Below are 21,548 nucleotides of genomic sequence, written 5' to 3'. Positions count from 1 at the left end.
TTCCTGCAGTCACCCTTGTTTGTCCTCTTCCCAGAGAGCAAACAGGACTCTGCTCTATGTCCAACCAGGTATGGAGGTGGAGCATTGCAACATGGGGTTGTTGACCTACTGTTTGCCTTTGGAAGGAATGTGGGAGCACAGAGCGTATGTCTAAAACATTGCCCAACTTTTTCCACTGAATTACAGCAGAAACCAGTAAAAGGAGCTAAAACCAACAACCATTTCCAGTATCCTCTTGCTACTCTTGGCCCAGTTACAAAGGTCTCTGCATATGTGAACAATGAGGACAGTGTAGAAACACCTTCCACACATCATTGCTTGTGGCATGTCTGGCTGTACAGACACAGGGTTTTGTTTGCTCTGGTGTGTTCCTGAAAAGCACAAGTGCAGGAACATCAGCCAAGTGCTGGGAGCTCCACCCAAGACACTGGCACTTCTGACAAAGCATGGGCATCCTGTCTGGCCCCTGGACATGCCAGCCTCTCTGCTGGGTTCTATTGGTCTTTGTGAAGAAGGGGCAGAGCCAGGAGATTCTCACCTGATTCAGTGCTTGTCTCACAAGCCTCAGGCTGACGACCATAGTTTGAAGCCAGGAGGAGTTCAAAGAACACCTCTGGATGGTGACACACATTTGGAATCCTGCTATTCCTACTTTAATTCAGAAGAGGAAGCCCAGAGGATCACCAGGAAGTTTCGGTGCCCTAGAATGTGAAGGCAAGAAAAGCAAGGAGACTTGTCTTACCAAGGTATCTGGCGAGGCCCCCACTCCTGAGAGCTCTCTGACATCCACAAGTGGGCTGTGGCTTTGTGTGCCTGCACACAGATGTTCTCATCCTTTCTCTGTCTCTCTCACAAATACACATAATAATAATAATTATAATAATAATAATAACAATAAAAGAATAAATGAAAGGGAAGGAAAGACAGAAAGAGGGAAGGAAGGAAAGAAGAAAGAGGAGAGCTGGGCGGTGGTGGCACACACCTTTAATCCCAGCACCCTGGGAGGCAGAGGAAGGTGGATTTCTGGGTTCGAGGCTAGCCTGGTCTACAGAGTAAGTTCCAGGACAGCCAGGGCTATACATAGAAAAACTGTCTTGAAAAACAAAATAAAACAAAACAAAACAAAACAAAACAAAATAAATAAATAAATAAATAAATGAGAGAGCTAGAAATAATTAATAAAAGTAAACAGAAATCTCAAAAGTTGAATTCTGTGTGGTTGATGGGAATTTCTAGTATGAGATGGAGTCCGACTGAGGGGCCTGGAGGCTGTTGTTAGAGCAGGGTGTTGTCAGTGTGGGTTGAATGGGGACCTTGTAGAAGTGCAGCAGGAACAGGCGCTGGGCCACAGGTCCTACGTAATGCCAATGTGGATCGACCCGTGACTTTCTATGTGACCCTGTCTGTACAGGTGTGTGCCTATATGCTAGTGTGCATGTGTTTCATGCTTGCCTGAGTGTGTGCCTAGACCTCCCTGTATGTGTGTCTGGGTGTGAATGAGTGCAGATTTGTATGTATGCTGTGTGTGTATGAGTCAGAGTCACAGAACCTTCCCAACACAGTTTCTTCCCCTGAACAATGTGGAAATCATAACATCTTAATGGTATTGTTTTAGGGTTTTCACAGAAATTTTATTTTAAGCAAGTGTTAGAGGTAAAACCTGAGACACTTAAGCTTCCATACAACTGAAACAGCCCAATACCACGTCACAGAAGCAAAGACAAGAATTGGAGTTCAAAAAATAAGGCAGAGAGTGCAAGTTTTAGTTTCCCCAAAGTGGAATGTCAAGATAAAGAATTTCTGCACTTAAGTTTATATAAGTCCCAAGAATTGCAATTTTTGTCAAAGTCAGACTCTGAAAGTGTTCTGTACAGAAAAAAGGTATGCCCAGATGACTTTTCATATTATTATAAGCCTACCTAGTGTCATAAATATTAATAACAAAAAGAAAAGGTAGTGTTGGCACACACCTTTAATTCCAGCACTTGAAGGCAGATGTTGGTGGATCTCTGAGTTCAAAGACAGGCTTGTCTACAGAGTAAATTCCAGGAAAGCCAGGGCCACACAGAATAACCCTGGTTCAATAAACAAAAGAAACCAAACTAAAGGACCCTGAGTTCTGCAGCAGGCTGAGGAAGAGTCCAGAGCACAATCAAGTGTGTAACCTGTTCTCTAAAAGCAGCAATGGCAGACAGATCTGTGTAGGAAGTCAAGTGCTCCTGGTTGACAGGTTATCTACTTTCTAATGTGCAAAATTAATCAGTCATTTGTAAAAGGTTGTACAAAGCTACCACATCTATACAAATCACAGATGTGAATACAGTGGTTAGTCACATGCCCAGGCATTCACACCTTCAGAGCCAAGGAAGAGCAGGTGCTTCTAGGAGAGCTGCCAGTGCTGTAGCCACACATGTCACTCCAGAGCAGCAAACAGGCCAGGCGCTCTTGCTCAGGCTGGAACAGCAGGCTTCAAGCTGTGAAGTCCAGGCACATTTTCAAACCTTTGCATCCACCCACTTGTCTGAATTGTGTCACTTGTCTTCCACTTGTGGCTGAAACCTGGTTTTTAAATTCCAAAAGGAAAGCACAGAGATAATCAATACTACAGAGGTCTTATTAGATAAGAACAGCCTACAATGCTGTAATAAGGAGAGAACAAGAAAATTCAGATCACTAAAGCCATAAAAGTGGCTTGCTACCTTGTTGGAGTCAGCCCCACCTCAGCTAGGCTAATGTGCAATTATTGTGACATTAATTTCTTATGTTGCTGTTAAGCGGCCTCTGTATCAGTACATGCTAAACTGACCCAAACCTCCCCATGGGTGTGTTCCCTTACAGCAAGGGCACATCTACCACTTCAATTACGGTACAATGTTTTCTTTCATACAGTTTCTAACCAGTCAGGCCCAGACACCTCTTACCTTCCAATCGTATCAGAGAAAGAGCTCCTTTAACTAAATTCTACTTTGTGTAATTCAGTGTTTCCTAAGGGTTTGTTTATTTCATCTTGGCTTTCTGATTCTACCCCACCCCCATTTTTTGGCTTAAGCACCTGACTCTGTGTTCATGTTTCTATAAAAGAATGTGACTCCCCAGGGCAACATTCAGCTGACCCCCATAGAATGGTCACCTGGTTAATTCTGGTTGACTAATGTTCTAAATGGTTGCTGGAACTGTCTGTGTGGAATGTGTGCTGTGCTGGTTATTCAGTATTTAGAGTACTAATAACCATTGTTGTTGGAAGGTAGAGAAAATCTGAAATGTATTATCATGGCTCCAGATGCTTGGGTTCAGATTTATAAAGAAGGGAGTTGTTGGCAGAGGCGTGGTCACCATGGCATTGCAGGTGCCTGGGATCCAGGATGAGCGCATCCTAGATGGACCGCTAGGCGCGGCTGCTGGTGCTGAGCCTCGTGTTCAGGTGCCACGGGCTGAGCGTCCTCCTGCCGTCCCGGTCCTCCTTTATTCCCAGGGTACTGCAGAAGAATGCAGAGCAGGAGTCACAGATAAGAGCAGAGATCCAGGACATGACGCAGGAGCTGTCCACCCACCGTCAACATGATGGATGACGAGTTTGCCAGATGTGCCAGGCTGGAAAGGAAGATCAACAAAATGGCGGACAAGCTCAAAACTCACGTGAAGGCTTGGACAGCGCAGTTGGCCAAGATCAAGTGGTTTGTAAGTGTTGCGTTCTACATACTGCAAGCAGCCCTGATGATCTCATGCGTTTGGAAGCATTACTCCATCCCTGTGGCCGTGGTGCCCAGCAAGTGGATCACCCCACTGGACCGCCTGTAGCCTTACCTACTGGAGTAGCAGGTGGAATTGGAATCACTGTTGGATTCTAGTCTGTAACATGGTTGTGGTCATCGTTCCCCACACTTTCGGCTGAGGGGAAGGCCAGCTACAAGTCTTTATAAAAAGGATTCTGATAGGGTTAAGAGCGGATTGCACACAAGTCCACAGATTCTTGCTTTTTATGTTTAGGGATGTTTGCTTTTGTGTGTCACCTGGGATTCTTATTGAAGTCAGGATTTTCTACACCAGCCATTGCGCCAGAAAGGCCAGTTCCAGCAGTGCCATACCGCCTGATGTAGCTCTGGATTCATACCTGCCAGGAGCCACCAAGCGGCATATGCTGGTGCTTGTTCTGGGCATGGTTTGGGTCTGTCGCCAGCTGCAAAGTCAGACTTGTAACCACTCAGACAGTGTTGTTTTTAATTTTAGAAAAAGCCACACTTTTTAAATTACTACCAAACCTTTGTATCTCAGTTACTGAAAATTACTCATGATAGTGGGCATCGCTGTGCTTGTACCCTTGAAATGTCACATATAAGTGTGCGAAAAGTATCGCTGTATTGCTAAGCATGTTAATTTTTTATAGTGGTTCCTCCATGTGTTCATGAGACTACATATATTTTTATTTAAAGCATTTTAAATGAAGTCTGTCTGTAAAGCTTTGGGTGTTTATACTGTGCTGAGTGGACTAGGTTAAGCAAGGTGTGGTCTGATCCAGTTCATCTGAGACTCCTCATGAAGTTACTAGGCAGAATTCTGCCAAGACTGGTTGTTTCTGATTTGAGTTTTGTTTTGTTTTTGTTTTTTGAGACAAGGTCTCTCAGTGTAGCTGTGGCTCTCCTGAAATCCTCTATGTAGATCAGGCTTGTCTCAAATCCACAGAGATCCACCTACCTCTGTCTCCCAGATGATAGGATTAAAGGTGCATGCCGCTACACCAAGACTGTTTTTGAAGCACTTTTCCTGGTTACAGTATTTACCAGTGCTAGTGTGACTGTTCCAATAGCCTTACTGTATGCAGGAGCTGGGCTCACAGCCTGGCTACAACTATGGTGTTTGCCTCTGGGAAACCATAGCACGAAAAAGCTACCTGTCTGCCCTGCATGTCTCTGCACAGCTCTGGCTGTCCTGGAATCACTATGTAGACCAGGCTGACCTGGAATTTACAGGAATACTCTTGTCTCTACCTCACAGCTACTGGGATTAAAGGTGTAGGTAGCACTGGGTTTTGAAGGATCGTATTTATTTTTTTTAAGGTTTATTTATTTTATTTGTATGAGTACACTGTAGCTGTCTTCAGACACCCGAGAAGAGGGCATCAGATCTTATTATGGATGGTTGTGAGCCACCATGTGGTTGCTGGGATTTGAACTCAGGACCTTCAGAAGAGCAGTCAGTGCTCTTAACCACTGAGCCATCTCTCCAGTCCAGGATCACATTTATATTCCTGTGTTTCCTAGTGATCTCCTAAGTAGCTCTTTGCTTTTCTGACTGCACTGGAAACAGGCCAAGTGTGTGGCCATTGGGTTGGTTGTAGACTGAGCACCACCAGAGCAGGCTTAAGAGTCCATTGATTTAAGCTCAGCAGATGCAGCAGATAGATCCACTGGCACCGAGGTTACTTGGCTGTATTTGTAATGGGCACACATGGAGTAAATAGCCAGCATCGCCAGGAGGACCTGCCTACTAGCTCCAGCATGCTCACCGTGAAGGAAGCACATGGTCTACACAAGATTAGTTCAGAAACGGAGAAGGCTGGCTCAGAATCTGTGCTCCCTCCAGGGATTCAGTACTTGAGGTTGGGGAGGGTATGTGCTTCCCCCCTTTTCGTAGTGAGCCACAGTCTGCAATGGTGATTTTTGCCTATCACCATATCATTTAGGTAGCCAGGGTCAGCATCCCAAGATCACTTGGAAGGGTAACCAGAAGAAAGTCTCAGGATTTTCAGCTCACCTCAAGGAATAAGTGACTGTTAGCGGTCGCACGTGTGTAATGTATATAACACCAAGTAGGGAACATCAGCGTGTTTCCTTCCCTCCAGATTGTATTTGCTTATTATTGGGCAATAAACATTGAGTGAAAAGGGACTGGGTGCTGTGGGAAGTGTGCTTCTGTCCCCTCCCATCTTGGCAGTTTCCCAGGCGCCACTGTTACTGATTCTTAGGGTTCTCCAAGGTGGACCATGTTTATGAATGTTGGTGTGTATGCATTTAAAGCCTTTAAAAATTGTTATAAAAGGAAACATCTGAAAAAAAGAAAAGAGTTGTTTAGTACAAAAAATAAATAAGGAAACTCATCTGAGGCTGGAGAGAAGCCATCTTGTGGAAAAGAGATGAGGAGGACAGTGGGGAGTAGGGTTCCTGAGACACAGAGTTCTGCCCTCCCTTCTAGAATCAGCCTGGGTCAGATCCCTGGAGGGCACAGCCTTGAGGTATATGTCAGCACTTCTGTCTCCTGATGATCATCCTGAGAAGTCCTTCATCGTTAGTTGGACATAGAAGTGGCAGTTAAAGTGGCCTCACAGAGAGAGAGAGATGTGTTCAGGCCAGTGGTTCTCTGCATCCTCCCAAACTCAGCCCTATGTGAGATTCTAGGACAGTAGCACCCATCTATGTAAGAAGAGGCAGGCTGAAGGGATTCCAGGAAGGACCAGGGGCCCCTTAGCCCAGCAGAGTGCCTATGTGAAATGGGAATTAATTGAAACATAAGTGATATGTCTTGAACTTCTGAATTGCTTCCCATGTTTATACTAAAACTTTCTTTGCATCTGGTAACCAATTGTGTTTGTTGTTTGGTTTTCGATGACAGGGCATCTCTGTAGGCTTATAATTTTCAAAACCTACTTAAATTATGGTTCTTTAATGCTGCTGGGATTTAAAATGTGTACCATTTAAAGGTATGTACCACTGCCGCCCGGCATATTTATATATACTTAATAACTACCTTATTAGACATAGACTAGATAGAGTACAGGGATATAGCTCTGTCGGTAGAGTGCTTACCCAGCATGAACTTAACCCTGTGTTTGCAAGGTCCCCCACCACGCAAAGGCATCCTTGGCTACTCAGTCAGTTCAAAGGCAGCCTGGGCTACATGAGACCCTGTCTCAAAATCAACAACAATAAGGAAAAAGACACATTTTAGGACCTGTTGTGATAAGCATCCAAATGGAACCATTAAAGACAGTACAGAGCACACGTTTAACATTCCTTCCTAGCCGTCTCCAGCACCCCTACCTTTCTCCTTTCCACTGTCACCAGTGAGGCAGGTCAAGCAATACTCAGAATCTAGCTAGATTGCCTCAATACAGACTTGGAGGAGTGACAGGACAACCCTTCTTCCAGTCCTTACAAGCCCCGCCTCCAGTGGGAGGGGCCTGAAATGCTTTTCCAGTTGGTATCTTCACAGGGTTCAGAGCACAAGCTTAGTGTACTCTTTGCTTGAGGCTGTTGTGCTGGTTCGCTTTTGGTTTGGTTTTGTTTTTTCTGAAATGTTTCTTTGTGCAGCTCCGCCTGTCCTGGCACTCGCTCTGGGGTCCAAGCTGGTCTCGTATGAACAGAGATCTGCCCGCCTCTGCCTCCTGCGATTAAACTGGGTGCCAGGCATGTTTTTTGTTCATGTTTTTCAATTAGAATCAAGTAGGAGCACACCTGGAAAGAGGGAGCTTTGAGAAAAGGTTCCACTACACCGGCCTGTAGACAAATCTGTGGGAGCACTTTCTTGATTAATGGTTGGTGTGGGAGAGCCTGGTGGGAAACCCCGGGCGTGTGGTCCTAGGTTGTATGAGAAATCGGGCTGAGCAAACCATGAGGAGTGGTCTCTGTTTGATTTCTGACCCCTGGTTCTTGCCTTGAGTTTCTGTTCTGACTTCCTTCAGTGAGGACCTAAGAACTGAAGGTTGAAATAAACTTTTTTCCAAAGTTGCTTTTGGTCCGTGTTTTATCTAAGGCAGTAGATCTCACCCTTTCAAATGCTGCAAACCTTTGATAGTTTATGTTGTAGTGACCCTGAAGAGACATGAGGTATCCTGCCTGTCTCTGCATTAATCCTTGGTTCACTCTCCTTTGTCTCTCTGGCAGAGCCAAAGCCATCAGTGCTCCCTTCCCATCTCCCTACCTCGACCCCCAGGCAGATGCCAGCCTTAGGAGTAAAGACAGCCTACCTTAGCCTCCAAGTCGCCAAAACTTGCCCTCCCTCCCCTGATTAACAGCCAGCATTTCTCAAGTCCAGATGGCTCCTGCCCTTGAAGGATAAAGGCCCACTCTTGGACTATGGGAAAGAGACAAGTAAGTGTTCCCAGACAGCTGTGATCAGTTTGTAAAATACACTAGCTTCTGACAACATAATGTGTTACTTCTTCCCAGGTCAGGAAGGTCCTTTTCCAGTGGCAGTTCTGCCCGGACATCTGAACAAATGTTATCAGGTTTGGAGGATGGCAGTCCTTTACCCCTCACCAGTCAGGTTACACCGAAGCTTGAGAACCCCAGCTGATAAACTGCTTACTCCCGTTGCCCATAGCTCTGGAGCTATTTGCTAATTCTGTTTTCGGTGAGGGGCTGTGAACAAGGAATGGGTCCGCACTCAGGTTTCCTGTAAACCCCCCCCCCGCACTAATTTGTAAAATAAAGACTAGAGCCAGTGATTGGGCAGATGAAGGGAAGGCAGAGCTGAAAGCTGGGAGGAAGGGGGAGAGAGGGAGAGAGAGAGAGGGAGAGAAGGGGGGGGATGATGGAGGAGGTGGTGGAAGGACATGACCTGGAGAAACTGCGAGTTAGAAGATGGTAGTGTCGTGGTAGCTCTGCCCAATCTAGGCACACAGCTTGTATTCATATTAGTTGAGTTGTGTTCCCATAGCCGGGGCATATTTGGATTGGAGTTTTACCGCAACATACTCCTATATAGATCTCCAGCTCCTGGAGATCCTTTCCTAATCAGTGGCACAGGAAAGGCTTGCGATCCGGTCACCCTCATAATAATAAAGACTCTCTTTGTTCTTGTGTCGCAGTTCCTGGTGGTCTCCTGGGGTTCCCGAGATCTGGGCATAACCACCCCCAACCATAATACTATTTTTGTTATCAATTCATAACTGAATTTTTGCTTCTGTTATGAATCGTAGTGTAAATATCTGTGTTTTCTAATGGTCTTAGGTGATCCCTGTGCAAGGGTCATTTGATCCCTGACAGGTGTGGCAGCCCTCACACAGGTGGAGAACAACAGAAACCAAACTATGGTGGCCATGTAGCACTGGGGTGGGGCCGCTCAGAGCATGTGCTCTGCCCCAGATGTGTAGATTCCAGCTTACTCTTCCTATCAATGGCACTGGTTTAAATGAGTTTCCTCATTGCTGCTAAACAGCATAAACATTCCTCTGTCCTTGCAGTGGCTTCCTATGCATAAGAAGAGCCTTTGGGAACGAGCAAAAGAAACTTACTCTAAGCCGAAAGTGGTGGCGCACGCCTGTAATCCCAGCAGTCTGGGAGGCAGAGGTAGGTGGATTTATGAGTTCGAGGCCAGCCTGGTCTACAGAGTGAGTTCCAGGACAGCCAGGGCTATACAGAGGAATGCTGTCTCAAAAAAAACCAAATCCAAAAAACCCAGAGGGGGGGGGGGAAGAGAGAGAGAGAGAGAGAGAGAGAGAGAGAGAGAGAGAGAGAGAGAGAGAGAAACTTACTCTAAGTACTACCATTTTGTTTTCAGACTCCATTTAATCATAGAGAGAGAAACTAAATTCAAGGTCCCAGGCCCTAAGGGAACTGGAGACTTCCCAATAGCCAAGCAACTTCTATAATAAGGAATCAGTTGTTTGAGTCTGGATGTCTCAAGGACAACTTGTAAGAGGACACTTATCTGAGTCTGGACATCTGAAGAAGACTTCTCCATCTTGCTGGCAGGGCCAAACTAAGTTCATATTCCCAGGCCCAGGAACCTACTTCTAACCTGATTGATGAAAACTCTCTCGATCAACCCCTTATGTCAAAATAAGATAGGACAATGTTACAGCCCACCCAGCTCTCCCTAGCTTTGCAATCTCACCCTTTAAAGAGGCTGGACAACGTTCCTTCAAGGTTGTAGTTCAGCTTAATATCCTGGCTCCTTGTGGAAGTTCAGCTCCCGAGTCTGTTACGCGGCCCTGATGGATCAGTAGCAGCTTGATTACATTACATTTTTGTCATCCGCATTGACATGGTGTGTGAGTTATGTTGGATTTATGTTGGATTTAAGCAGACCTCACAACAGAGTTGTCCTTAATGCCAGGACAGAAAGAGTAAAAAAAAAAAAAAAAAAAAAAAAAAAAAAAAAAAAAAAAAAAAAAAAGTATAGGGCAGGAGAAAACTGTATGCTTGCTGGGCAGTAGCAGACATATTTAGGTAATCTAACAAAGGCCCCATATAGATGTACAAGACTTTCTGTTGGTGAATGAAGTAAAAGCCTGTGTCAGCCCTGAGGGGTCATCCTATTAAAACCTGACCGTTTGGAGACACAGGGAACAGTGCCTGTCTCCAGGCTCTGGCCATTCAGTCTGCTGCCTCCCCAGGCCTTCCTAGTCATCTACCTTAAGCACTGGAGCTTGTCAAGAGCTACCACGGACTCCAAGGCTTACTTATTCCAACTCCCAACCTGGCTTTGTCCCACCATCCACTTGGCTCCTCTGCCTCTTCAACGTCCTCTTATTTCGTTGGTTGAGTCTGGTTATTGATCTGCAGATGACCGTGGTTTAAGTCTCTGTTACACATGCTTTAAAACAATATGTTTTAGATTTACTTGTTTGTTTTGTGTATGTGTGTGCTTGCCAGAATTCACATGTGGAGGTCAGAGGACAGCATGTGGGAGTGTGGAGACAGGACAACTCCAGCCTCCATGAAGTTTCTAGGGCTTGAGCTCAGATGATGTGTTTGGCACAGGTGCCTTTACACAGAGACCTATCTCGCTAGCCACCCACATGCTCTGGTCTTGATATCTTAGTAATTTTGTAATCCCTTTATAGCTTCTAAAACTTTATGTCTTCTTCTACTTCCACATTCCCCCTCCTCTTCCTCCTCCCCTTCTTCCTCTCCCTCCTCCTCCTTTCTTTTTGTCTTTTTAAAGACAGGGTTTCTCTGTGTAGCCCTGGCTGTCCTGGAACTTACTCTGTAGACCAGGCTGGCCTTGAACTCAAAGATCTGCCTGCCTCTGCCTCCCAAGTGCTGGGATCAAAGAATTGTGCTGCCACCATCCAGCTAAGCTTTATATCTTCTTAAATTCATTTTCAGGACCTGGTCTACTCAATTACAGTTTACCTTTAATACTGAGAATAGAGTCAGCCATAGATATTTTAACAGTTTTTGGTTGAAATTGTGATTATGACTGTGGTGGCGGGTGCCTTAAATCCCAGAACTCGGGAGACAGAGGCAGGCAGATATATGTAAATGTAAAACAAAAATAAACAACCAAAAAGATGTTTATGACTTTTTAAAGTAATTTTTTAAATGTGCATTGGTGTTTGGCACATGTGTGTTTGTGTGAAAGTGTTGGATCCACAGGGACTTGAGTTAGAGACAGTTGTGAGCTGCCGTGTGGGTGCTGGGAACTGAACTGTTCTCTTTTGGAAGAGCAGGCAATGACTTAACCTCGAGACATTTCTCCAGCCCTGTTTATTCTCCCTTTTTTGGAGCCTTGGCCACTCCTGGGAATTCTTTCTCACTTATCCTTAATAAATCTACATTTACTCTACTCTAACAAGAAATAAAGAAGAAGGAAGGAAGATAAAGTAAAAGAAGAAAGGAAGGAAAATTAGCACTGAGATACTTTGTATTTATATATTTACCTGAATGCTCATTACTATTTTTCTAATTCCTAATATGGGCATTTGATTTTATTTACTATTTCATAGCTTCTATCTTCATGTGTAATGTTGAAAATGCAGAAAATGCAAAAAAACAAAACAAAACCAACAACAATGGAAATGAAAGAGCATGCCTGTAATTCCAGGACTTGGGGGGCAGAGGCAAGATGTTTGGAAGTTCAAGACCAGCCTGGGATATGTAGACAGAGCCTGTCTCTGAAAGAAAGGAAGGGTGGGGCATGGTGCAGACCTATCTTAATATTAGAAACAATATTAAGATAATATTATTAAGATAATATTATCTTAATATTAGAAACAAAGGAAATAATTAGATGTCTAGGTGATAGTTTTAAAAATTATTTTTAATATTTATTTATTTGTTTATTCAAAACAGGATATCTCTATGTAGGCTTGGCTGTCCTGGAACTCTCTCCTCTGTACACCATGCTGGCCTTGAACCTCAGTGATCTGCCTGCTGGGATTAAAGGTGTGTGGCACCATAGCCACTGGCTGGTTATAGCTTTTAAGAAGAGTCATTTCCAATGGTGTGTGTTTCCCCCAATGGAACCATGCTATATACAAACTATATACTGTATATTACTATATACAAACATAATGAGTCCCCGGGCTTAGTGGTACACTTCTTCAATCCAGGCATCCAGGAAGCAGAGGCAGGTGGGTCTCAGAGTTCAAGACCACCCTAGTCTATACATTGAGTTCAGGCTAGCTAGAGCCACTGAGACAATGACAATTCTATAGGTGCATCTTTAGGTTTCATTTTATAGTTCCATAAACTATTCATTATATAATAACTGTGCAGCCTTCATCCAATAATAACAATGCACTGCTGAACACTTCACTAAGAAACTCTGGAAGCACAAGTTTGTTTTGCTGATGTCACTGCCTGTGACTGCCTTTCACTAGTGCAGATCGGAGGAACAGTGGAGACACAGCCATCAGCCTTTGAAATCTGGCTTCCAGGGGAAACCAAGGGTCCTTCACCCACAGGTATTCCCACGTTTTCAAAAGTGATTTCACTTAGGGTTTCAGTTTCATTCAGATGCACATGAGCCTGAGGCCCTAGCAGGACAGTAACTTTAGTATGAGGTGTTTTCCCGGAGGCTGCTCCTGGCTGAGGCTGCCTGACCCCCACTCCACACTACCTATGCTTAGAGTCATGACTGGCTTCTTTGTGGACTTGCTGCTGCTCTGAGAACCTGCTTTCTCCTCTTGGTGAATGTGTTTCATGTTCTTTCTGTCAACACGACACAAGCTATCATGAGATAGGAGAGAGCCTCAACTGAGGAAATCCCTCACCACGAGATCTGGCTGTAGGGCATTTTATTAAATAGTTTAAAATTGTTAAACTCTGTTGAGCTTAGTAGCACAAACTGTAGATTCAGTCTTAAAGATTATCAGAAGAAATTATCTGCCACCTGGTGCCCAGCTGTGAAATTACACCCTGAGATCCAAAATCTACCAGGAAATTTAGTCTACAAGTCTACAAAGACTGAAACCTTAAATGTCTTCTTGACCAGGAGCAACAGATGGTGACTTTGCTTCTAGGTGAAGAGTCTCAGTCTAGACAGCAGTTAGAACTATAACAACCAAAACAAACTTCATAAATATAAATTACGTTTTGAAGAGAAATTACCAGGTAGAAGGGTTGCAAGCCTTTAATCCCAGCACTTGGGAGGCAGAGGCAGGAGGATCTCTGAGTTTGAGCCAGCCTAGTCTAAAGAATGACTTCTAGGACAGCCAAAGCTGCACAGAGAAACGCTTTCTCAGATGGGGGTGGGGGAGAAATTATTAATAAAATATAATTAAAAGTATTTATTAGATGGAGAAAAACAAAATTTCAACTTTCTGTGTCCCCTTCATTAACACGTATAGTAAATTGGGCCAATACAGAGAAGATCAGAATGTTGTTTGCCACAGGGTGACATGGAAATTCTCGAAGTGCTCCAGATTTGTATATTGTGTTTTTTTTTTTAAATCTATTCAACAACAAGAAAACATTGTTCTTTTATTAAATGACCCTCTCAGTTACAAAATAAAGACTAAGGCAGTCATTTGTGTATATCAAGACAACAACTGGTAAACTGTGGAAAGAAGGAGGGGGAGAGGGGTGAGTGGAATGAAGGACCACCCTCTGTCCAGGATCTCAGAGGGAGGCTGTGGAGGAGGGATAAAGAGCAAAACGATTTTAAATGGGAACTCTACTCAACCTTTGTCCTTTTGAAATAAGGATGTTTGTTTATTTGTTTGTTTTGCATACTCACAGAGGGAATAAAATAACTCCTTCCAAATAAGTACCACATACATGACCTATGACCCTTTGAGTATCATTGGCTGAATCTTGAGAAAATAATGGGGTGCAGGGAAATGGGGTAATTCTTGTGACTATATTGTCTATTCAGAACAAAATCAGGTCATGGTTCAGTATCAAACTGTTCCCAGCATGGGAAACAGTTATCCTGAATCCTACAGATTAAAAGTGTGTGAGACCTACTCCATCATCTGAGAACTTCTGTCACTGTAGGACCTCCTTTTGAGGAGATCCCCCACTCCATTCTTGGGATAGCGTACACCCAAGGAAACACGAGAGACCGACTTGATGCAAATGCATGAGGTAGTTTATTATCAGAGCTCTGGATCGACACGTATCTCTCACAGGAGACAGAGGAGTCGACCCTGAGGCCCAAAAGTTAGGGGTTTATATAGGAAAAGTCAGGGGGGTTGTCAGAGGGGTTTGGCGCAGTTACACATGATTTGCTGATTCAAACATTGGCAGGGGATTCTGGCGCGCAGGGTGGGTTTTTTGGCATACATGCAGATTGGGCCGTCAGCAATGTAGGAGGGCGGTTTATTTTTGTTAGCAGGAAGGTCATTTTAAACTGCATCCAAGGACAGGAGACAGGAAACTCCAGTCCAGATAGTGTATGACCCATAGGAGTTTTCCCAGGCACGCCCCTTATCTTTTATGGCCGGTCTGTTTGTGGAATGGCTCAACTACAACCTTGCTACAAGCTTGTCCAGCATGCCCTGACTCTAGTCTGCTTGCTGCCTCAACTATGGATTCTGAAAAGTCCCAACTCCCTTCATCATAAGAGCTGTAGCACTTGGGGAAGAGATCTGCTCTCCCAAAACACCAGCAGCAGCTCTGCTGCAATCCTCCCTGGCTAGGTGGTCTTTTGTAGGCCCACCAGACCCGACTCAACACAGGGCAAATTGGGTAACCAAGATGGTAGCAAGGCTAAGACTGAGGAACCAGCTGCAGTGAAAGCAACTTCCCTGCCTGCTCCCTCCCCTCTTCCCTCTGCCAGAACTCTCAAACCCAGGGCCTCCACCCCACAGCTGTCAGGAGCAGCTAAATCTCAGCATCAAATCATCAAATAACATTAAATGTCACATTCTGCAGATCTCTGAAGTTTTTAAAAATTTCTACCTATGCAGGCACCCTCATTCATAAAAGAAACTTTACTAAAGCTCAAAGCACACATTGCACCTAACACAATAATTGTGGGGGACTTCAACACTCCACTCTCCTCAATGGACCGATCGGGAAAACAGAAACTAAACAGGGACACAGTAAAACTAATTGAAGCTTTGGACCAATTGGATTTGACTGATATTTATAGAACATCTCACCCTAAAGCAAAAGAATATACCTTTTTCTCAGCACCTCATGGTACCTTCTCCAAAATCGACCATATAATTGGTCACAAGGCAGACCTCAACAAATATAAGACGATTGAACTAATCCCATGCCTCCTATCAGATCACTATGGTGTAAGAGTGGTTTTCAATAGCAACAAAAACAACAGAAAGCCCACATACATATGGAGGCTGAACAATACTCTACTCAATGACTGGCCAAAGAAGAAATAAAGAAAGAAATCAGAGACTTTTTAGAATTTAATGAAAATGAAGGCACAACATACCGAAATCTTTGGGACACAATGAAAGCAGTGCTAAGAGGAAAACTCATAGCCCTGAGTGCCTCCAAAAAGAAAATGGAGAGAGCATACACTAGCAGCTTAATGACACACCTGAAAGTCCTGGGACAAAAAGAAGCCAATTCACCCAGGAGGAATAGAAGACAGGAAATCATCAAACTCATGGCTGAAATCAATCAATTGGAAACAAAGAGAACCATACAAAGAATCAACGAACCTGGGAGCTGGTTCTTTGAGAAAATCAACAAGACAGATAAACCCTTAGCCAGACTGACCAAAGGGCACAGAGAAAGTATCCAAATTAACAAACTTAGAAATGAAAAGGGGGATATAACAACAGAAACTGAGGAAATCCAAAAAATCATTAGATCCTACTACAAGAGCCTATACTCAACACAACTGGAGAACCTGGAGGAAATGGACAATTTCCTTGACAGATACCAAATACCAAAATTAAATCAGGACCAAATAGATCATCTAAACAGTCCCATAACGCCTAAAGAAGTAGAAGGAGTCATAGAAAGTCTTCCAACCAAAAAAAGCACAGGACCAGATGGTTTCAGTGCAGAATTCTATCAGACCTTCAAAGAAGACTTAACACCAATACTCTTCAAACTATTCCACAAAATAGAAACAGAAGGAACACTACCCAATTCCTTCTACGAAGCCACAATTACGCTGATACCAAAACCACAAAAGATCCAACAAAGAAAGAGAACTTCAGACCAATTTCCCTTATGAACATCAATGCAAAAATACTCAACCGAATCCAAGAACACATCCACCATGATCAAGTAGGCTTTATCCCAGGGATGCAGGGTTGGTTCAATATACGGAAATCCATCAATGCAATCCACTACATAAACAAACTCAAAGAAAAAAACCACATGGTCATTTCATTGGATGCTGAAAAAGCATTTGACAAAATTCAGCATCCTTTCATGCTTAAAGTCTTGGAAAGAACAGGAATTCAAGGCCCATACCTAAACATAGTAAAAGCAATATACAGCAAACCGGTAGCCAGCATCAAACTAAATGGAGAGAAACTTGAAGCAATCCCACTAAAATCAGGGACTACACAGGGCTGCCCCCTTTCTCCTTATCTTTTCAATATTGTACTTGAGGTACTAGCTCGGGCAATTCGACAACATAAGGAGGTCAAAGGGATACAAATCGGAAAGGAAGAAGTCAAACTATCATTATTTGCAGATGACATGATAGTCTACCTAAGTGACCCAAAAAAACTCCACTAGAGAACTCCTACAGCTGATAAACAACTTCAGCAAAGTGGCAGGTTATAAAATCAACTCAAGCAAATCAGTGACCTTCCTATACTCAAAGGATAAGCAGGCTGAGAAAGAAATTAGGGAAATGACCCCCTTCACAATAGCCACAAACAGTATAAAGTATCTTGGGGTGACTCTTACCAAACATGTAAAAGATCTGTATGACAAGAACTTCAAGACTCTGAAGAAGGAAATGGAAGAAGACCTCAAAAAATGGGAAAACCTCCCATGCTCATGGATCGGTAGAATCAATATAGTTAAAATGGCCATTTTGCCAAAAGCAATATACAGATTCAATGCAATACCCATCAAAATCCCAACTCAATTCTTCACAGAGCTAGAAAGAGCAATTCTCAAATTCATCTGGAATAACAAAAAACCCAGGATAGCTAAAACAATTTTCAGCAACAAAAGAAATTCTAGGGGAATCAGTATCCCTGACCGCAAGCAATACTACCGAGCAATAGTGTTAAAACTGCATGGTATTGGTACAGTGACAGGCAGGCAGAGCAATGGAACAGGATTGAAGATCCAGAAATGAACCCACACACCTATGGCCACTTGATCCTCGACAAAGGGCCTGAAAACAGCCAATGGGGGAAAAATAGCCTTTTCAACAAATGGTGCTGGTTCAACTGGAGGTCAGCATGCAGAAGAATGCGAATTGATCCATCCTTGTCTCCTTGTACTAAGCTCAAATCCAAATGGATCAAGGACCTCCACATAAAGCCAGACACTCTGAAGCTAATAGAAAAGAAACTGGGGAAGACCCTTGAGGACATCGGTACAGGGAGAAAGTTTCTGAACAGAACACCAATAGCGTATGCTCTAAGAGCAAGAATTGACAAATGGGACCTCATAAAATTACAAAGTTTCTGTAAGGCAAAGGACACCATGAAAAGGACAAATCGGCAACCAACAAATTGGGAAAAGATCTTCACCAATCCTACATCAGATAGAGTGCTAATATCCAATATATATAAATAACTCAAGAAGTTAGACTCAAGAAAACCAAACAACCCTATTAAAAAATGGGGTACAGAGTTAAACAAAGAATTCTCACCTGAAGAACTTCGGATGGCGGAGAAGCATCTTAAAAAATGCTCAACTTCATTAGTCATTAGGGAAATGCAAATCAAAACAACCCTGAGATTTCACCTTACACCAGTCAGAATGGCTAAGATTAAAAATTCAGGAGACAGCAGGTGTTGGCGAGGATGTGGAGAAAGAGGAACACTCCTCCACTGCTGGTGGGGTTGCAAATTGGTACAAGCACTCTGAAAATCAGTCTGGCGGTTCCTCCGAAAACTGGGCACCTCACTTCCAGAAGATCCTGCTATACCCCTCCTGGGCATATACCCAGAGGATTCCCCACCATGTAATAAGGATACATGCTCTACTATGTTCATAGCAGCCCTATTCCAGAAGCTGGAAAGAACCCAGATATCCCTCAACAGAAGAGTGGATGCAAAAAATGTGGTATACCTACACAATGGAGTACGATTCAGCTATTAGAAACAATGAAATCATGAAATTCTTAGGCAAATGGATGGAGCTAGAGAACATCATACTAAGTGAGGTAACCCAGACTCAAAAGGTGAATCATGGTATGCACTCACTAATAAGTGGATACTAACCTAGAAAACTGGAATACCCAAAACATAATCCACACATCAAATGAGGTACAAGAAGAAAGGAGGAGTGGCCCCTTGTTCTGGAAAGTCTCAGTGAAGCAGTATTCTGCAAAACCAGAACGGGGAAGTGGGAAGGGGTGGGTGGGAGGACAGGGGGGAGAGAAGGGGGCTTATGGGACTTTCGGGGAGTGGGGGGCTAGAAAAGGGGAAATCATTTGAAATGTAAATAAGAAATATATCGAATAAAAAAAGTTAAAAAAAATTTCTACCTATGCAAAGTATATCTGAACTGTTAAGCCTTAACTACTCTCAGACCTCTCTAATTGAAATATCTCAAAAATACTCTTTCAATTAACTCAGAACTGTAGAGAACCATATTGGGGTGCTATGCCACCTGGCAGGAACTTGACATTGATCAAGGTGAAATTCCTTTCCTAGTCTTTGAGCAGAATCCTGCTCCACCTAGGGTGGAACACTCAGACCAAGGCAAAGGCCTTTGTTCTCCAAGGACCTGCAGTTTCCTGAAGGGCTCCAGCCACCTGAAACTAGCCACCTGCAGAGCAAGCGAAGTGGTTCTTCCAGAGTCTCCAGCCTTTGGGAAAAGGGTTTCCAGCCCAAACCATGCTAATATATATTTGGAGACCCCCATTAAAGTTCAAGCCTTGATCAGAAAACCTTTTTGTCTAGCTTCAATTTCCTCTCACCACCCCTTTGCATCCCCAGCTTTCCTTCCAGGTAACCCAGTAACCTGTTCAACTTAACTGCAGGCAGTTACACAGAGTTTACTATCTGGCCCTTAAATGTATTGCTTAAACCTGTCAAGACAGTTTCTAACAGTAGCTACAGAAGGACTGGGTCTGAGCTTTGTATTCTTCTCTTTTCTTTCTTTCTTTCTTTCTTTCTTTCTTTCTTTCTTTCTTTCTTTCTTTCTTTCTTTCTTTCTTTCTTTCTTTCTTTCTTTCTTTTTTTGGTTTTTTGGATTTGGTTTTTTTCAAGACAGGGTTTCTCTATATAGCCCTGGCTGTCCTGGAACTCACTCTGTAGAACAAGCAGGCCTCGAACTCAGAAATCCGCCTGCCTCTGCCTCTCAGAGTGCTTGGATTACAGGCATGTGCTACCACGGCTGAGCTTTGTATTCTTAATTCTTTGTATCAATAGAAGAAATTTATATCAATGAAAACCTTAACTCTATATCATAACAAATCAAAAATAAATTCTATACCAATGTCAAAGATTATAACTTTAATTGTAACAATTATAAAGGTTTCTACAAGTTTAAGATATAGCTAAGCAATGATTTGTTCAAGAGTAAACTGAATAACCTCTCCCCATTTGTCTATTTCTCTAATTTCTATGATACTGCTATACCCAGTCTTATCTCTTCCACCCCTCCCTCCCTTACCTAAAAAGGAAGGATAGAAAAGAGGAAAGGAAAGGTAGAAATCTCGGAGTTTAAGTTCTCTAGTTCCCTCCCTGTTTAAAGCTACATTTGTAAAGTATTCCTTAAAATGACAACATATCTGTAATTTGGAAAATATCCAAAACCATCCATCTCAACATAAGGGACTGGACAATGATCTTCCTTTGTCTGCTTCCATCTGAATTGGGGCAAAGAATTCCCTTCTGGGGGCCCAAAGGGAAACAGGAAAATTGGCTTTGTCAAAGTAGAGCTAGCTGACATCATTTGCCTTCCAGTCACTCTGTGCTGAGAAAGTAATTGCTTTGACATCTTGACTAAGACAGTCTGAAACGCTGGATAGGCAAGCTAGCTTTTCTGGAAAAGTTCTGGAAGCAAGTCTTTAAAAGAAGCAGCCTTGATGTAGTTGAGGTAGAATCAAAGAAGGAGCCGGGATGGAAGGTCACAGAATCTTAACATCCCAGGGTGTGGACCTTGTCAGAGCTGTCTTTCTCTTCTTTCACCCTGCAGTACACAAAACTTACAAGCAACATATAGTACTGTAAAACAAGCAACATATAGTTCTGTAAAGACATTCATATGGAGCATGCAGGGTGCACACATTGGTGAGTGAAGATCAGTAGAAGTGCCTGCCATTCTTCAGAGGTTAATTTGATCACATAATCAGACTGCAATATAAATTTCTATACATGTCTTCTTAAATGACGGCATGCAGTAATAAGTCAAGAGAATTTTGTACACAATAAGGGTTATTGGCTTTGTATAGACATATTAGTCTCAGCTGGTTCCACAGCTGTCTCCATTGATAGAGATACAAACATCATCACATATACATCACTTATTTTGTTGATCATTTTAGTCTCCCTTTTCTACTCTATCACCGAGTTCTTTAGGAGGTCTCATTTGGTCATGTCCGATTTTTATCAACTTGAAAAGAACCCATGGCTTTTCTTTTACTGTGGAAATAGAGGCATAACCCCTCATCCAGCAGAACACATTTCCCATTCCCCATTTGGACATCACAATATCCTTAATATAAACAGCCTGGTTTAGTTTAATAGGTTTTTTCTACAATGCAATGTCTTTCAGCAGCTGTAGTATTTTGTTCATTAGTATTTAAAAAATTTAGGATTAATGAAGGACTGTGTAATCTATCTTTGGGGGTTTTTTGTTGCCCCCATTTGCCTGTTAAACATCTCCTTTAGAGTTTGATTAAATCTCTCCACAATCGCTTATCTTGTAGGATTGTGTGATATGCCTGTAACATGATTTCTATTATAATATGTAAAAAAAACCTGCTTCATATATTAGAGATATACATTGGATCAATGTCCATTTTGATTTGTAGGGGTATTCACATAATGGCCATAACTTCTAACAAATGTGTATTTACAGAATCAGCCTTTTCTGATGCTAAGACAGTTGCCCATTGAAATCCTGAATATGTGTCTATAATATGGTGCACATATTTCAGTTTACCAAACTGTAAAATGGAAGACATCCATTTGCCAAATGTCATTTCTTTGGGTACCCTTAGGGTTAGTTCCTGTAGGTAATGGACTTTGGTTATCTAAGGAGCAAGTAGAGCATGTCTCACAATTTCCTAGGCTTGTTGCCAAGTGATAGAGAATT

The 21,548-nt window shown here is 43.0% G+C and overlaps 1 non-coding gene and 1 pseudogene across 1 annotated transcript; both read left to right on the top strand.

Annotated features, from left to right (window-relative positions):
* Positions 1-3,362: 3,362 nt before the first annotated feature.
* On the top strand, positions 3,363-3,892 carry LOC127665669 (guided entry of tail-anchored proteins factor 1-like; annotated as a pseudogene).
* A 9,596-nt stretch (positions 3,893-13,488) lies between these two features.
* On the top strand, positions 13,489-13,594 carry LOC127666461 (U6 spliceosomal RNA). The gene has a single exon (XR_007973653.1). It is a non-coding gene; the product is annotated as a U6 spliceosomal RNA (small nuclear RNA).
* The last annotated feature ends 7,954 nt before the right edge of the window (positions 13,595-21,548 follow it).

Source organism: Apodemus sylvaticus, chromosome 15 (assembly GCF_947179515.1).
Source record: "Apodemus sylvaticus chromosome 15, mApoSyl1.1, whole genome shotgun sequence".
Taxonomy (NCBI): domain Eukaryota; kingdom Metazoa; phylum Chordata; class Mammalia; order Rodentia; family Muridae; genus Apodemus; species Apodemus sylvaticus.
This window is presented reverse-complemented; position numbering and strand designations above follow the sequence as displayed.